We start from the raw sequence: 19529 nt of genomic DNA on the forward strand, positions 1-19529 counted from the left end.
CGCTGGGTTTGGACTACAACTCCCATGCAGCCCTGTCGGTGCCCACACAGGCGATCCACCAGATGGATGCTGCCAACTATCACTCTGGGAGAGCAAATGGCTCCAGGGGACTGCATTCCCTCCATCCATCCAATACAAAGGCTTCCCGGTCAGGCAAGGAACCATTCATCCCAGTCAAGATGCAGACCAATCCATGTCGTCTGTGACAAAGGACAGAAGAGAACCATCGCAGTGATATCTCTTATAAACTTAGTAAGCTAAGTTCCAGAAGCCCACACAGGCTTGGAGGTCAATGGTGGTGGTGTGTGGCACAACAGAGGCACGTTGTAAAGGTCTCTACCACTCTAAAGGGACCACGTAGTTCATGTCTGTGTGAACCACAAGACCCTGCAATTGATAAAATGCCCAGCATTTTCAAACGGCTTTGCCTGAGCTAATTTTAGTTGTATCCCTGTTAGTCTATATGGGCACTGAGTTATCATTTCCCACTGGGTTCTGCAATTCCCTACTAATCTGCACTTTTCTCTGCTGTCTTTTCCGGTTCTTCTGTGGTGATGATCACCTGATCAAGGTATCGCGTTGCCCCCCCCGTGTTTATGGATTGAATGGCGGGTGTCCCAGATGTCCATCATCCAATTCTTCCATGTGAAGCTTGAAAGCCGTGAGGAGTGAATTAGACCATCCATGTTATGTAGAATGTCCAGCAGGTGGTGGGTGGTCTTTTGCCCCCAACTGCAAATAATTTTTTTCTCCTCCTGCCTAACTGGTGTTTTTTTTTTTTTGTTTAGTTTTCTGCCCTCCCAACTATCCAACCTTTCCTTTTTCTTTGTTATATACTGGAGCATTTTATTGCCTAATCTTGTTTATTTATGTTTTATATTATCTTCCTTTTTATTTGATCTTGTAAAGCACTTTCAGTTCCGTTGTTTGTATGAAGATGTGCGCTAGACACACACGTGCTTGGTTTTCAGCCTTTCACTTAAACTTGCATTGCAAAGCTAAGAAGCCTCTGCTGCCCCCTGCTGGCTACGTTCTTGTCAGTTCAAACAAGGAGGTACCTCCGAATCGGCCCTGGAGTTGCTGTCTGGGCCCTGATGGGCGAGTTGATGAGGATATTTGGACAGCTTGTAAAATTCAATAACTTTTGTCAGTTTTCATTCAGTGGCATTTTTTGAGCAGAAGACAGTCAAGAAAAACAGAGATGTAGGCTGCGCTGGTTTGATGGCACATTCAATTCTAGGATTTCATTGTCTAACTTCACATGAATAGCCATTCCTGTTAGGCTGGGCCTGTTGTTTCATAAGAAATTTTCAAGCAGTCAGTTAACATATAAATTCAAATAAAAATGTACACGACACACTGCGGTGGGCTGGCGCCCTGCCTGGGGTTTGTTTCCTGCCTTGCGCCCTGTGTTGGCTGGGATTGGCTCCGGCAGACCCCCGTGACCCTGTAGTTAGAATATAGTGGGTTGGATAATGGATGGATGGATGGATGTACACTACACACTAAAAACTTAATGTGACATCTGCCTCAGTCGCTCGATCCAATTCATGGTGGCAGGGAGGCCGGAGGGGGGCCAGGGTCCGAGTTCGGAAAGGTACTGGTGAAATTCCATGAGGAAAATTAATGGAATGAATTATTAAGGATAAGATTGAGCAACACCTGGCAAGGATAGGAGTTATTGGGAACAGTCAGCGTGGAGTCAGAAGAGGGAGGTCATGTTTTACTAACAGGCTGGAATTCTAGGAGGAGGCAACAAAAGGATACGGAGTGGAGCAGATGAGATGATTGATGTGGACTTTCAGAAAGCATTTGATAAGGTGCCATGAGAAGGTGGGCATCAAACTAAAAGAAGTGGCAGTTCAGGGTTGGGGGGTGTAGGTGGGTGCAGAATTGGCTCAGACACAGAGGGTGATGGTGTGAGGAACCTCATCAGAACTGGCAGATGATAAGAGTGGTGACCAGCAGGGGGCAGTGCTGGGCTGCTGCTATTTTTAATATAAAAGTGATTTAGAGAGGAATATAAGGAACAAGCTGGTGAAGTTTGCAGATGATACCAAGATAAGTGGATTAGCAGATAATTTGGAATCTGTTAAATCACTTGGACAGCAGACAGGCTTGGTCAGATTTGTGGGCGATGAAATTTAATGTCAGCAAATGTAAAGAATTACACATAAGAAGTAAAAATGTGAGTTTTGAATACACAATGGGGGTCTGAAAATCGAGAGTCCATCTTATGAGAAGGATTTAGGAGTCATAGTGGAGTCTAAGCTATCGACTTCCAAACAGAGTTCGGAAGCCAATAAGAAGACTAACAGACTGTCAGGTTATATAGCGCCTTGATGTTTGCAGTACAAGTCACAGGAGGTTCTGCTCAGGCTTTATAACACACTGGTGAGGCCTCATCTGGAGTCCTGGGTGCAGTTTGGGTCTCCAGGCTACAAAAAGGACAGAGCAGCACAAGAGAAGGTCCAGAGATGAGCGACCAGGCTGATTAGAGGACTACAGGAGTTGAGTTATGATGGAAGATTAAAAGAGCTGAGCCTTCACAGATGATGAAGAGGAGACCTGACTGAAGTGTTTAAAATGATGAAGGGCATTAGTCCAGTGGATTAGACGGTGACTTTAAAATGAGTTCATCAAGAACACGGGGACACCGTTGGAAACTTGCAAAGGTGAAATTTCACACAAACGTTAGGAAGTTTTTCTTTACACAAAGAACGATAGATACTTGGAATAGGCGACCAAGTAGTGTGGTGGACAGGAGGACTTTAGGGACTTTCAGAACTCGACTTGATGTTATTTTGGAAGAAATAAGTGGAGAGGACTGGCGAGCTCTGTTGGGCTGAATGGCCTGATCTTGTCCAGAGTGTTCTAATGTTGAGCCAAGTGTAGGTCAGGTCATCCAGGAGCGAGCTGACTCGTTCAGGGCAGGCGTCAACTTATGTTGACCATCCAGGGGTAGCGGGTGGTAATCAGCTGTAACCGCCTGTTATGGTTTGGCTCTGTGTGCTAGCTGTATGTGCCACGCTGGTGCCACTGTTTCAGATGTCCATTGCTGCATATCGTGTGTGACCCAAAGAGATAATCAAAGACAGCCACCGCTGGCTACGTGATGATGGCTGATCGAAGATGTCCTCCGCCGAGTGCCTTTACCTGGACGCTGCCAGCTGCTACAGCGGTTACAGTATACAGGAACAGACACCTGAAAGAGCGGCACCAGTATGCCACTTACTGCAAGCAGTGTAATGTGCCAAGGCACGCCGTTGGCTGCTTCTAACGTCACCATACCTTGCAGGGCTGTGCTGTGTAATAGGGACGAATGTGAACTCACACAGTGTAGAGTCTCATGGAACGTTAAACACAGGGACATTTGTCAAAAATACATATTTTGTCATTTTTTTGCATGTGAAACCATTACCTTTTTTGGAAAAAAATATTCAGCCTTCAGGCAAAACTGAAAGAAAAATAATTAGCCCTCGAAGAGTTAAAGGGTTAAGACAGAGAGACCCTTTAGTCCCGTGAGTCACAGCCATTGAGAGCCGCTGCGACTGACTAGTAACGCCTCATGTGGAACGCAGCACCCCAGGTCACTCCGTTAACGGCTGTTGCAAAGCCCTTCATTGCCAGATGATGTCGCCACGGCTCTTTTATTGATACACGCGATTAATGCGGCCGTCTGTGCCTACATGGAGTTGCCGCTCGCCATATGAAGGACCCAAAGCCGAATAACGTGGTGGAGGGAGCCTGCGCCACCAATCGTTTTGGCCGTGTGTGACTTTCTGTTGCGCTCACCCGGTGTGATTTGCATTGGCAGTGACGATGAGGAGTCGGCCCGCGTGACGTGTTTCATTGTGACCAGAGGCTGACGGAGTTTGTTTCCCATCAGCAGTGCTGTGCGCCTACAGGGTCATTCAGCAGACTCCAGATCTGTCATCCTCCTCCTCCTCCTCCTCCTCCTCCTCCTCCTTCCTGTGATGTAATCTGCACGTTGCCTCGTGCTCAGCAGATGTATTGCATGGCTGCACTCGGGTCCTAATCTTGGATCCTGAGGTGGTTTGTCTTGTGGTGGGTGCGCCAATGCAGTGTATCAGCACATAACCCTAACCTCATGTCCCCTTGTTGATCAGTTTGCCATAAGAAAGACGCAAACCCCAATAATCTCGACACTTGTTGTGCCTCATCGGCGCATATCACGTCATAACCGTGAGATCAAGGAGTCGTGTGGCATACGGACGCAGCCCTTCGCATTTTATATTCACCATATAGCCAGGTGGCCAACTCCGATCCTGGAGGGCTGCAGTGGCTGCAGGTTTTTATTCCAGTCCAGTTGCTTAATTAGAAGTCAATCCTCCCCAATAAGAGATCTTCTTCAATGTCATGGCGTATTAATGTTTTAACTCTACCATGTCAGTCCATTTTTAAATCATATTTATTTTCCTTTCTAATGGTACACGTATCAGCTGAGCAATCTGAAGCCTAAAAGCAGATGAGTGACTTTCAGTTCTTCACTTTCTCTTCAGTTTCCTTCTGAGGGCTCAATTAAAGCAAACAGTAAATTATGAACACACACACGAGGGGAAATGGAGACCAGCAAGATGGAGAACTCGTTATGTTCTTATCAAATCTTATTATTAATAAGGAGCAGTTAAAACAAAGAATACAGCCATTTAAGACAAACATAAGCAGTTAAGGGTTCAAAATCTTAACGAGCGAGACCACTAAAACGCAGAAAAATGTCACCTGAGCAGTAAGTGCTTCATCAGCAATGAATGAATTCTCAAGAAGCAATTGGGTTGGAACAAAAAATTGAAGCCCACTGCAGCCCCCCAGGACCACCGACGTTGCTCAGCCCAGGGTCGGAGTCTTAAATAGCAAATCAATTAAGTGAATTTAATTAGTAGCAACTAGTCACCAATTATGAAAATGGTTAGAATGAGAACCTGAAGACACTGTGCCCCCCACCCCGGATCACAGCTGACCACCCCTGCTATATAGAGATAATGTATCAATTAGAATTCTAACGGGTTATTAGTAAGTCTTTCGCATTCTTTCTTTCTTCCTTGTGTCTTGCAGTGCCACTTGGCATCACTGGCACCAGGGTCTGAAGTTCATTTGTGATTGGCTTGTTATGGGGTTTTCTTGGCCATTGGCTTTTTGGTTGTGGGGTATAATCTCCAGTGTAACAGCAATGGTGGTGGTGTGACGATGGGATTCTTGGCTTGGAGATGATTTCGGTGTAAGTAATCACATGATCACTATGGAGTACCTGATTTGTCTCACCAAGTGCGCACACTAAATTTAACTGCTGAAAATCAATACTACAAATAAAAGAAAATCTCTCATATTGCATCAGTTCTGCATGAATTAGTGAGTACCAACGTGATTTCGAATATTTTCTTTCACACCAACTCTTTAAAGCTGCTTCTGCAACAACATACTTTTCAAATCGGGTTTGTCCAAAAGCCTCCTTGTCAGTCATGTGACATCTGCTGCTGTGAGACTGGTGTTGACGTCAGTCTGTGGAGGAGACGTCAGCTGGCTAATAAAACCCCACTGGCGAGTAATGAGCAGTGGACAAGTCAGATTCATTCAAATTGCAAATGTCACAAACTCCTGATGCTTTAATTTTCCAAATCTCTACCTCTTTTGTTTTTTAGGTTTGCACCAAGTTAAAGTGTATCTTTGTGAAATCAAAACTGCCAGTTGAAGAACAATGCGTTATTTCTTAATTCCTGTAAAACAGGATTTGTTCTGAAGAGCCCAAGATGCCTTGGTGATGAGCACTTTGTTGCTGCTTATGTCTGTGTAGTAACATGGAGTTCGCGCCTGAGCTGACCTGAATGTCGCGATTACTCGCGACCGCAGACTTTGTTACACTGACTGCTGTACCACTCGAATAGGCGCCGCCTGGGAGTTTACTGTGTGTGTCAAAGCATTGATGACAAACGTACTTTAATTTTTATTTGCTTCAGCTGTAGCTGGCACTGCCTGTGTCCAGGGCCGTCTTAACAGCATCATAGGTCCTCCGGGTAAAGCAGTGAGCTGAGCCCCCCCCCACTACACAACCACTGAGCAAGTCACAACAGACATAGATTGGCATGGGGCAACTGCCCAGCGTGCCCATGTGTGAAGTTGGCCCTGCCTGTGTCGAGTCTCCTTCAGATATTTTGGTTTTCCTCAAACATCCCCAATATATGCAAGTTGCTCTAAATTAGCTGAACAACAGCGGATGTAACGCCTCCGGAGATTCGGCTGTCAGTTTGCACCCAGTGCAACCGGGATAGGCACCTGCTCCCCGCAACCCTGACCCGGATCAGCCTGTTAGAAAAACAATGGACGACTGTAAACACGCATATCACAATCAACAAATGAACACAAAGCCTCCTCTCCTTTATGGTTGGAGAAGTGCAGTGGGTGGAACACACAGGAGAGGACATTTCATCGGATTGGCTGACTCAGCTGTGGATTGGCCAATAGGGGGCAGAGGCGGCTTGATGGCCGAGGTCTCCAGGACTCTGAACGAATCCAAATTGTATTATGGGATATCATCTCCTCTGCACTTGTAATATTTCTACTGTACTATTATATTGTATTGAGGGTGACTTGTGTTCTCGTCTGTGTATTGTGTTGTTTTGACACCCACTGCACACCCAACCTACCTGGAAAGGGGTCTCTCTCTCTCTCTCTATCTCTCCCCCCCCCTCCCTCTCTCTGTCTCTCTCTCTCCCCCTCTCTCTCTCTCTCTCTCTCTCTCTCTGTCTCTGAATTGCTTTTCCCAAGATTTCTTTTCTCTACAAGCGTTGTCTTCTTAGAGAGTCAAGGCTGGGGGGCTGTCAAAAGGCAAGGCCTGTTAACACCCATTGCAGCACCACTGCTGTGATTTTGGGCTATACACAAATAAATTGTATTGGGCCTGCTCTGCCCTCCACTAGCAAAAACAACCTAAATGAAGTGTTTAAAATGAAGAAGGGAATTAGTCCAGTGGATTGAGACGGTGACTCTGACGTGTGGAGTACGAGTCACAGGAGGTTCTGCTCAAGCTTTATAACACACTGGTGAGGCCTCATCTGGAATCTTGGGTGCAGTTTGGGTCTCCATAAAGACATAGCAGCACTAGAGAAGGTCCAGAGAACAGCAACTGGGCTGATTCCAGGGGGATTAGATATGAGAAATTAAAAGAGCTGAGTCTTTACAGTTTAAACAAAAGAAGATGAAGAGGAGACCTGACTGAAGTGTTTAAAATGATGAAGGGAATTAGTCCAGTGGTTTGAGACGGTGACTCTGACGTGTGGAGTACGAGTCACAGGAGGTTCTGCTCAAGCTTTATAACACACTGGTGAGGCCTCATCTGGAGTCCTTCCATATCGTCTTGTCCTCGCCATCTTGCTCTGTCACCCCCATATCACCTGCATGTCCTCTCTCACCACATCCATACACCTTCTCTTAGGCCTTCCTCTTCTCCTCTTCCCTGGCATCATTACACTTAATCATGCTTTTTCATTTCTGAACAATATTAACGGTATAAAAGCGTCCAATGGTACCTTGAAAGAGCAGTAGAATTTTCATGTTTTATTAAGTCAAAATAATTTAGCGTGAATCCCACAGGGCACGTCTCACTAAAATTCAAGCCATGGGCCATCCTCGTACATTGATCCTTCCGGATGTTTCCTAAGTCAGAATGAGTGACTAAAGGATGAAGAAATCAACCTGGACGAGCTTTTACATTATCGTCCCTTCTCCACCATGAATACAGGGTTACACAAATGTTTGGAATGATTTCTTTATTCAGAAAACTAAACGTTCACAGACGAGTAATGAAAGACGCGCATTGGCGACACTCCAATCTAAACTCGGCATTCTTAAATGAATGTGAGCTGACAGAACTCTATTGGTCTGAGTGGCCCGGTCCTGTCAAACGCATTCCTCCACTCTTATTTACAGCCAAGTCAACATTCAAAAAAATTCTCCTCAGGCTTTCCCTTCAGGGTTCAGTGGCTCTTTTATGGCTTCTCAGGCACTCCCCACCCGCACCACCTGATTCCACTGTGACCTGCCTTTGCTTCTGCAATTCCTGCATGTTGTAATGATGTTAGGCTCACCGATTAACGTGGGGCACCCATGGCTGCTTCAGCCCCACAGCAACAACCACCAAATACCATCAGGCAGGTTAAAGTGTGACAAAGGCGGCCGGTAGGCTGCCCCTAATTTCTCTTCCACGGACTACAAAAAAGGAGAAAACTGGCTACCAAAATGCCCCACAACTCAAAGAATGCAAAGTAACGGCAGCAGGTCTCAGTGCAGTGAACAAAGTGCCGCATAGACGTCATGGCGCTGGACTTTAAACTCCAAGATTGCTCCTTCAGTTATCAAGTCATTTAGCCTTCCTGTGCTCTAACTGGAATAAATAAATAAAAGTAACCTGCGGCCAACTGTAACGTGTCCTGAACGTGAACACCAGCCAGCCAAGATGGGCTCCCTGCGGCAGCACGTGTTGAGTTTGTGTCCTTGATGCTTGCCTGCCCTCAATGGGTCAGCACCTGCATGTACAGGGTGAGCCAAAATGAAGCACCACATTTCTCAAGGTCATTGCGCGAGGTGGGTTGGGGGTCCTTTGATAGGCGACCCCCTTGTAGTTTTCAGTCGGCCACAAGCCTTGGTCTGGTGCACACCACTCTTCAAAAACAAGAAATCCATCATCACTACGCAACACGCCTTGCCAAACGCACGTCAGCATTCCTCCCGACGGTGGCGTCCCTTGTCGGAAAACAATTCTAAATTCAGACAGACGGGTACAACGTTGAACAGAAAATCTCCGGGCCGTCCTCGGACTGCACGTATGCCTGGAAACATCCATAGCGTAAGGGCATCCATTTTGCAGTCTGCTAGATGTTCAGCGCGCGTCTGCCTCAGGCATTTCCAACACGTCTTTGATTTTGCACAAGGACCTTCATTTCCATCCATACAAAATGATGGCAGTGCAGGAACTCACTGAGAGGGACTGGGAGAGCTGTAGAGAGTTGCGCGCCAATATTCTGCAAACCGTTCATCAAGATGCCATCGTCATATGCGGCCAACAAGGCACATTTCCATTTGAATGGTTGCGTAAATAAGCAAAACGTTCGCTATTGGGGTGAAAACAACGATACAGTTTGGTGTGCTATTGCAGAATTTGGCATTGTAGACCCTTAATATTTTGAGGAGGGTGGAGCAACGGTCACTGTCACTTCAGAATGTGACACTGAAATGCTAAAGAAATGGAAGTGGTGGATGCTTGGAGTGACAGCTCATACGGCCTGTGCGGAGATCCACGCAATTCTGCACGAGATGTTTCCACAGAGGGCGGCACGGTGGCGCAGTGGGTGGCGCTGCTGCCTCGCAGTAAGGAGGAGACCTGGGTTTGCTTCCCGGGTCCTCCCTGTGTGGAGTTTGCATGTTCTCCCCGTGTCTGTGCGGGTTTCTTCCCACAGTCCAAAGACATGCAGGTTGGGTGCATTGGCGATCCTAAATTGTGCTTGGTGTCTGTGTGTGCGCGTCCTGCGGTGGGCTGGTGCCCTGTCCAGGGTTTGTTCCTGTCTTGCACCCTGTGTTGGCTGGGATTGGCTCCTGCAGACCCCCGTGACCCTGTGTTAGGATATAGCGGGTTGGATAATGGATGGATCTTTCTGGGGAAGCTGATCTCCCTCTCTGGTGATGCCGGGTGGCCTTCATGTTCGCCTGATCCCGCTCTGTGTGATTTCTTCTTCTATCTCAAGTCACGGGTCTACACACACCGACCTCAAAACCTTGAAGCCCTCAAGGACGCCGTTTTGCCACGAAATCGCTGTTATTGCCCTTGAAATAGCTGAACGAGTCATGCGAGCGTTCAGAAATTGTCTCGAAGAGTGTATTGCTAATGATGGCCACCACCTTGAAGACATCATTTTTAAAACGCAGTGGAAAATAATCGATTTTGTATCCCCTTTCTTGTGTCGTAATGAAAGTTATTTGATCTTGTAGCGTTTCTGTAGACTAAACGTTTGAAATGTGGTCTTTCTTTTTGGCTCACCCTGCATATGGAGACACTTGTGAGGTCCTAGACGCCTTCCCGACCACTCGGGTCTTCTGATGAATGGTGTCTGGTGATGCCAGCTCTGCTGTTCCATCAAAATCTTTTCATCTGGTGGAACGAGCTGCCCACCTCCACTTGAACTTTTGAGTCCATCAGTGTGTTTCAAGACGTTAGTCTGACTGATAGCGGGTTGCATTTTTGTAACCTAGGGACTGTACGTTCCTTGTATTTTGTTCTCCGCTCTTCACCACTTTGTCACCTTGTCCTGTGGCACTCGATTATATTTAACGTCTTTTGTAAGTCGCTTTGGTTAAATGCTTCTGCTAAGCAGATGAAAGTAAATCTTAGATAAAAGGCAGCGGCCAAATACAGTCAAAGTAAAAAGTATGTGAACCCTTTGGAATGATCTGGTTTACTGCATGAATTGGTCATAAAAAGTCATCTGCTCTTCCTCTGAGTCACACGTCCTGATATACACAATGAGCTTAAGCCAATGACACACAAAAAATTCTGCTTTTTCATGTCTTTATTTTACAAATGCATTCAACGTTCACGGTGGTAAGTGAACCTTGGGATTGAATAACTAGTTGACCCTCCTTTGGCAGCAATGACCTCCGGCTGGCGCTTCCTGTAACTGCAGATCAAACCTGCACATCGAATTTTCGCCCATTCTTCCCTGCAGAACTGCCTTAACTTTTCCATATTCTTTGGTTGTCTTCTGTGTGTGGCTCTCTCTCTTCAAGTCATTCAATAGGATTGAGATCTGGGCTCTGACTGGGCCGCTCCACAAGGCCGAGTTTGTTCTTCTGAAGCCATTGTGCTGTGGATTTGCTGTGATGTTTGGGCTCGTTGTCCTGTTGCATCACCCGGCCTCTTCTGAGCTTAAGTTGACGGACAGACACCCTCACATTATCCTGGAAAATTTGTTGATAAACTTGTGAATTCGTTTTCCCCTCCATGATGGCAAGCTGTCCAGGCCCTGATGCAGCAAAGCAGGCCTAAATCATGATGTTCCCTCTATGACGATGCAGGTACGCTCCACACTCCCATCGTCCCAACACCGTCGATAGTTATAACTGAGATGAGCTGACAAATGAGGACAGTTCTCACAAGAAGCCAGGGGATATTTCCAAAAAGTGCCAAAGTGCTTTTATTAAAACCAGCAAAACAGTGTCCAAAGTGCAGTGCATCAGGTTCAATAAATCCATAAAAACAAGTGTACAGTGGGGATAAAAACAACGATAAATAAATCCGATAAAATTCCCAGGTTAAAAATGCACAAATTAAAATGCAGTCTCTCTCATTCTCCCCGGCTCACCCATTGCTTCCTCAGCCGGCGGAGACCCAACAGCAACGAGCTCCTTCTACCGCCCTCCGTCTCGGCTTTCATTTGGATATCACTGCCAGACCGTCGAGGTCGGCCCTCCTCCTTTCATCCTTCGCACTCCCGTAGTCGCACCTCGGATCCCTCAGGAGGACACCTGCCTTGCTCACCCCACTCACTTGAACATTCAGTGGGGTTGACAAGCCCATAGAGCGCCACCAACAAACACTCCATCGCAGGGCTCCAGCTCGTTCTGTCTCCTATTTCTAGGTGGCCAGATCCTCCTGCTTAGACTGCCTTTCCTGTCCTTTAACCTCCATTATCATCCTCTTCTCTGCCTCAATGCATCTATCTATCTATTTATCTATTTATCCCACTTTTCTGCTGTCGACCCATATATATACATACATACACCCCTGTCTCCGTGGGCACAGCGCCTTAATTACATGCTGCAGGAAGCCAATGAAGCCATTGGGAATGATCGCACCCACACGTGCAGGTGCTACTCGCGCCAACTACCTCATTAACTCCCTGTGGTCGTGCAATCGCGCCCACGGAGAACGACACGGCTATACGGATTTAAAACCTGGCCCTTTTTTTTTTGAAGCTGCAGACCCGCTATACCACACCCTCCACCATACTTTACTGTAGGGATGATGTTTTGATGTTGGCATGCGATGCCCTTTTTATGCCAAATGAAGTTCTGCTTGTTCCTCCCAAATAGTTCAATTTTGGTTTCATCAGTTCACAAGACCGTTGTGGAGTGTCCAAGTGCGCGTTCAGCGATGTTCCTTTTTGATAGCAGTGGCTTCCTTCTTGGCGTCCTGCCATGGACTCCTTTCTTGTTCGATGTTTTACGTGTAGTTGACTCAAGAACAGAGATGTTAGCCAGTTCTGATGACTTCTTCAAGTCATTTGCTGTCATTCTTGGCTTCTTCTTGACCTCAGTGCTGACTTTGCGTTGTGCTCTTGGGGTCATCTTGGCAGGGCGCCCACTTCTAGGCAGAGTAGCCACAATAGCTTACTGTCTCCATTTATAGACAACTTGCCTAGCAGTAGACTGATGAAGATCTCAGATCTTTGAGGTGACTTTGTAACCCTTTCCAGCCGTATGTAGATGAACAATTCTCCATCGTAGTTCTTCAGACAGCTCTTTAGTGCGAGGCGTGATACCCATCTGGATATGCTTCTTGTCAAAAGCTCAAACTTTATCGTGTTTTTGATCAATCAAAGTCATTCTGGGCCGCACCTCTGAACTCGTTTCATTAAATGGTGTGCGAAATTCGGACTGCAATGAGCTTTTTAAAAAGTCATTAGCTTAGGATTCACTTACTTGTTCCAACCTTCTGTTTCACAGTTTGAATGATTTATTCAATACGGTTAACAATTCTCTGAAAATCTGTGTGTCTTTAGTTATAGGAGACGGTGTGTGTTCGTTATTGGGGCTGACATGAAGATACGACCAGGTGTTATATGGGAATTAGACACACAGATCTTCACCAAATGTGCAATCAGCCAATCTAGGGCACTCAATGGGATGAAAAATAGATTAGTGAATAGTACTGGCCAGATGTTCCAGCTTTCAGATGGCAACCACAAGTCTGCTCTGCTGGCCAGATGTTTTCCTACTCTTTAGACCAGCTGTAAATCAAATATGGTGCGGTAGGACTGCTACTGTCCAGATGTTCATGTTCTAGTGGCTGATGTGGCACCCTGGGGCCAGATGGTCATTACTCTACATCACTCTACATCTACTTTGACCAGCTGTTGACTATCACATGCAGTTGGGCTTGAAAGTTTGTGAACCCTTTAGAATTTTCTCTATTTCTGCATAAATATGACCTAAGACATCATCAGATCTTCACTCAAGTCCTAAAAGTAGATAAAGAGAAACCAGTTAAACAAATGAGACAAAAATATTATACTTGGTCATTTATTTATTGAGGAAAATGATTGAATATTACATATCTGTGAGTGGCAAAAGTATGTGAACCTCACAGATGATCAGTTAGTTTGAAGGTGAAATTCGAGTCCGGTGTTTTCACTCAATGGGATGCCAATCAGGTGTGAGTGGGCACCCTGTGTTATTTAAAGAACAGGATCTATCAAAGTCTGCTCTTCACAACACATGTCTGTGGAAGTGTATCATGGCACAAACAAAGGAGATTTCTGAGGACCTCACAAAAAGAGTTGTTGATGCTCATCAGGCTGGAAAAGGTTACAAAACCATCTCTAAAGAGTTTGGACTCCACCAATCCACAGTCAGACAGATTGTGTACAAATGGAGGAAATTCAAGACCATTGTTACCCTCCCCAGGAGTGGGCGACCAACAAAGATCACTCCAAGAGTAAGGCACACGTGTAATAGTCGGCCTACTAAACAACTGAAGGCCTCTCTCACATTGGCTAATGTTCATGTTTATGAGTCCACCATCAAGAGAACACTCAACAACAATGGTGTGCGCGGCAGGGTTACAAGGAGAAAACACATTGCTGCTTGTCTGTAGTTTGCTAAAGATCATGTGGACAAACCAGAAGGCTGTTGGAAGAATGTTTTGTGGACGGATGAGACCAAAATAGAACTTTCTGGTTTAAATGAAAAGCGTTATGTATGGAGAAAGGAAAACACTGCAGTCCAGCACAAGAACCACATCCCATCTGTGAAACATGGTGGTGGTAGTACCATGGTTTGGGCCTGTTGTCCTGCATCTTGGCCAGGACGGCTTGCCTTCACTGATGGAACAATGAATTGTGAATTATATGAGAGAATTCTAAAGGAAAATGTCAGGACATCTGTCCATGAACTGAATCTGAAGAGACGGTGGGTCATGCAGCAAGACAACGACCCTAAGCACACAAGTCGTTCTACCAAAGAATGGTTACAGAAGAATAAAATGAATGTTCTGGAATGGCCAAGTCAAAGTCCTGACCTTAATCCAATCGAAATGTGGTGGAAAGACCTGAAGAGAGCAGTTCATGTGAGGAAACCCACCAACATCCCAGAGTTGAAGCTGTTCTGTACGGAGGAATGGGATAAAACTCCTCCAAGCCGTTGTGCAGGAATGAGCAGAAGTTACCGGAAACGTTTAGTGGGGGTGATTCACAGCAGATACTGAAAGCAAAGGGTCTCATACTTTTGCCACTCACAGATATTTAATATTCGATCCTTTTCCTCAATAAATAAATGACCAAGTATAACATTTGAGTCTCATTTGTTTAACTGGTTTCTCTTTATCCACTTTTAGGACTTGAGTGAAAACCTGATGATGTTTTAGGTCATATTTATGCAGAAATAGAGAAAATTCTAAAGGGTTCACAAACTTTCAAGCACAACTGTAAATAGTGGGAATTCTTAGGGGTTCACATACTTTTTATTTTGACTGTATGTAATAATAAAGTCTGATTTTCAGTGATTTCCCTCTCCTTTTCAAAAGAAGTCCACCATTATTACTTTGCTCATGTGAACAGCGGCCTGTTTGACTGTACATGGCCTTCTCACTGACACCTCCACCCTAAATGGGGCTTTTAGCAGGGAATGAAGTCACTTATTGCTGAAACCTGACAGATGAATCGCTCAGGGCCGGGTAGATACCTGTTGACACATCCAGAGCTTGGCCGGAGTTATTTTTAGTAGAACATTTTATCTCAAAGCGTACAACAGGAAACAAGCCGTTGATTGCTTCCTGTTTTTATGTTTTGTTGATACCAAGAGTCAAAAATAGAGTTGAGAACTGACTATCAAGTGGCTCTAATGAACAAACCAAACTGTCTGCCGTGTTACAGATTACCAAGACAAACCTTTTTGGGTTTGCAGCAACACAGAAAATGAAGCGGCCGACGTGAATTAAGAGCCCATTGATATCATCTCCGCTCTCCAGTAGCGGCCTCCTTCTCTGCCATGGCATTCAAATGCTTTGTGAGAAACCCCAGTAAAATCTCTAAATGTAATCGGTTTGACTCCCAGCTCTTGCACAACCTGCCATTCTCAAACCTGCTTAATCCAATTCAGTCTTTGTCCTTTATAAATTCAGAGTAGCTGAATTACGGATTAATACCCATCATTCAAACTCACCAAAGTGTGCTGTGCCGCTAATGCGCATTTCATAGGTTTTACACCAGCTGAAGTACCCGGTGTTGCCAGATCATATTTGTAGAAAGGGGGTTAAGGAAAGAAAGCAAAGGTTTCTGTGTTTTTAAATGGGGACCCCTGTTGTTATTGCTTGCTGTCCCACCCGTCATCCACACTACTCTCTCTATCAACTGTTCGAGAATTTGCTCTTTTTAGGTTGATTGGACTCCAGAGTTGTGGAAACTCCCTGCTTGGTTTTAACTGAGAAGACAATCATGTCTGACTCCTCTTCTTAGTTCAAGGTGAGTGAACAGTTTGTAGTGCTCAAAGTATGAAGAAAAGCCAACAAAGCAAACCTGTGATTCTCCTTTGTGTTGCGCCGCACTTCCACTCTCGATCGAGCCTCTCCTGACACCCCCATGTAAAAGCGCCTGACACTCCATTTTATATCACGGTAGACAGAAGTGGCATGCGGTGTTAACAGGGTAAGTCATGTTAAGCGCTGGGCACTTCGCCTGCTAGCCTGACTTCAGTCTGTTTGGATGTTTCACTTATTCTTAGCCAGTAGGTGGCACTGGTGGGTAAACTGGAGAATACAGGAACAAAAAAAACCCCACTGGGACCCCCAGGGTCAAACTTTTGGGTTCTAAAGTAGTCTGTGTTGTGTGTATGATAGAGAGCACAGAGACAGACACAACAACAACATTCATTTATAGAATACATTTACATACAAATGGTGTAGCACAGAGTATTGTGTGTATATACTGTATATTTACATATTAATTATATAATCTCTTTATATTTAAAATCGCAGGACATATTTCTACATATCCACACCGATGCACACTACGCCAGTTTAGAGTCCTCACTTATCCTAACATGCACATCTTGGGAATATTATGGGAACAGAGAGCACCGGGAGACAATGCAATCAGCACACCGAAAAGGACTGGGCCGGATATCAAGCCTACTTTCCTAGCACAGTAACTAACCGCTGCGCCTACAAACCACTCATGTGTTATGTCTTGTCAGTCAGTCAGTCATCTTCCAACCCCCTATTTCCTAACACCGGGTCACGGGGGTCTGCTGGAGCCAATCCCAGCAAACACAGGGCGCAAGGCAGGAAGCCAGCCTACCGCAGGTTATGTCTTTAATCTTTTTACACATCTCTCTATATATAAAATCTAACCTCTGTCTGTCTGTCTGCTTTTTACAAGAGAACGACTTAACGGAATTAAATCTTTTTTTTTTTTCAAGAATTTGCTTGAACATTCCGATTGATTTTGCGACTTCTCTAATCGTGTGAAGTATCAGAGTTTGCTTGCGGCACCGATTTATTCTCACAAATCCAAGAGAGAGGCGAGGGGGAGGCAGGGGCCAGCGTCCGTTCAAGTCGGGTCTGTATGTCTGTCTACTTAACGGATTTAGATCTGATTTTTTTTTTCTAGAATTTGCTTGAACATTCCGGTTGATTCTGCGACTTCTCTCATCGCACTAAGAATCAGAGTTCGCTTGCAGGAGCGATATATTCGCACTAATCTGAGAGAGAGGCTGTGGGCCAAGGGGAGGGAGAAGCATGATGTCAGAAGTAGGTAGCCAGGCGGGGCCTCAGGAGTGGGGAAGCGGGACCTCAGGAGTAGGTAGCCAGGCGGGGCCTCAGGAGTAGGTAGCCAGGCAGGACCTCAGGAGTAGGTAACTGGGTGGGGCCTCAGGAGTAGGGAGGCGGGACCTCAGGAGTAGGTAGCCAGGCGGGGCCTCAGGAGTAGGGAGGCGGGACCTCAGGAGTAGGGAGTCAGGCAGGGCCCTCCTCACTGACCTGTTTCACTACTGTGTGGGCGGAGCCACAGGGGATGGATAGCCTCTCTCTCTGTATATATATATATATATATATATATATATATAAAATCCAACATCTGTCTGTCTGTCTGTTTGCTTTTCACGAGAGAACTCCTTAATGGATTTAAATTGTTTTTTTCTGAATCTGCGACTTCTCTCATCGCGCTAAATATCAAACTTTGCTTGAATTATTTGCGTGAATCCATGATAGCGGCTGCAGGCTGAGGAGAGGGGGAAGTGGGCGGGGCCCTCACTCACGCACCAGCCTCCGTTCGAGTTGCTCCACCTCTGGCCATGTTTTGCAGCGTATCTTGCCTCCACTTAGCTAGCGATACCTGTTTGTGTATTGATTTTTAAAGTTTCACTACTACGCGGGCGGAGCTGCGGGGGACAGCTAGTAACTAATATTTTATAAAGATTGACAATTTCTTAATTCTCTCTTGTTTTGTGATCTCTGGTTAAACTTATTTGTTGCTTTACAATTTTCCTCCTTTTTCTGTTTTTCACTTCTGATAAGGCAACACATTGAGAATTACTGTACCACAGTGCAAATACTCCACGGCAAACAATAAACCCACCAGCGGCCACCGTAAGGCCTAACAACAGAAAAGAGCATCCCGGAAATTAGCTGGGTTGGCTAGCGTGACAAACTTCCTCACCGGCACACAAACAACATTAATAATGAGCTTCGTCTTCCTCTTCACACTCTGGCCACTGGCTCGGAGCTTTTACTAACTCTGAAGAGACTGCTGCTTACAACAAACTTCCTGAGAAAAGTCGAGAATGGAATTTGTGTTCAAAGTAAACTGCCATAATTTCCTGGGGGGCCCACTGACAGCCCCTCTCCAGGCTTTGGGTAGATCATACCCCTGTCACTATCAGCATTTTGTAATGAAAGTCCCCAAACGGAGGTCATTGTTCTCTTCTGCTCTGTCTTTATCTCAGTTCCAGTATTGTCCTACTTTTCTGCTGCCACAAACTGAGCTGTGGCTGGTCTTCTGCAAAGTTCCCGTTTCCCATGCAAGCATCGGTTTTCTGAACCTCGCTCTGTCCATTAGAGCGCAGAATGGGGTCCGAGCATAACTTGTCATCAAATGTATAATACAAGACAGAATCCACAAATGGTTTCAATGCCAGACTGGCACAGAGCACATACCCACAGACATCCACAGCCATACTGGGCCTGTTCAGTTCTGCCACTTGATCCGACTATACGAATCTGGACGGGAGGCACAAATGAATGCAGCGGTGAGTACTTAGGGTGCTGCCAGCCGTGTGCCTATGCAGGGCCGTCTTAATGCATGGGCACGCTGGGCAGTTGCCCGGTGACCCCAAGAGCATAGAGGCCCACATTTTTTTCTGATGCCTGTGTATGTTTCTGTCTTTGGCCCTAGTGCTCTACTTTGCCCGGAGGCCTATGATGCTGTTAAGATGCCCTGTCCCTATGCCCCCCTATACAGTCTCTCGTTACCTTCCAATTCATCTCTTTTCAAAGAAGAATGCTGGTTTACTGCCATCTTGTGGTCACATTTTACAATTACACAGGCTTGCAACACACATTACATAGCTTCATATTGCACCTGACCTTCTCCTTCTTCCTTAGCGTTTCCCATTTTTATTTGGACCAGACTGGGGCGACGGTTCATCTTTCAGCAGGACAACGACCCTAAGCAGCCAAGATATCAAAGGAGTGGCTTCAGGACAACTCCGTGAATGTCCTTGAGTGGCCAGACTTGAATCCGATTGAACATCTCTGGAGATCTTAAAATGGCTGTGCACCGACACTTCCCATCCAACCTGATGGAGCTTGAGAGGTGCTGCCAAGAGGAATGGGCGAAACTGCCCAAGGATAGGTGTGCCAAGCTTGTGGCATCATATTCAAAAAGACTTGAGGCTGGAATTGCTGCCAAACGGGCATCGACAAAGTATTGAGCAAAGGCTGTGAGTACTTATGGACATGGGATTTCTCAGTTTTTTTATTTTTAATAAATTTGCAAAAATCTCAAGTAAACTTTTTTCACGTTGTCATTATGGGGTGTTGTGTGTAGAATTCTGAGGAAAAAAATGAATTGAATCCATTTTGGAATAAGGCTGTAACATAAGAAAATGTGGAAAAAGTGATGCGCTGGGAATACTTCCGGATGCACTGTAAATTGAAGTTATTAATTGTGAATGGATCGATGGAAACGCATTTTTTTTTGTAAACGTTCCTCCTGTTGCTTTGACTGTACTGACCTCCAGGGTCAGCT

The 19529-nt window shown here is 45.6% G+C and overlaps 1 protein-coding gene across 4 annotated transcripts in view; it reads right to left on the reverse strand.

Moving 5' to 3' along the window:
- Window positions 1-19529, reverse strand: part of arhgap27l (Rho GTPase activating protein 27, like) — a 186665-nt gene that overhangs the window by 128368 nt on the left and 38768 nt on the right. The gene's annotated exons all lie outside the window — the stretch shown is intronic.

This window comes from Polypterus senegalus, chromosome 17 (genome assembly GCF_016835505.1).
Source record: "Polypterus senegalus isolate Bchr_013 chromosome 17, ASM1683550v1, whole genome shotgun sequence".
In the NCBI taxonomy this organism is placed as follows: Eukaryota; Metazoa; Chordata; class Cladistia; order Polypteriformes; family Polypteridae; genus Polypterus; species Polypterus senegalus.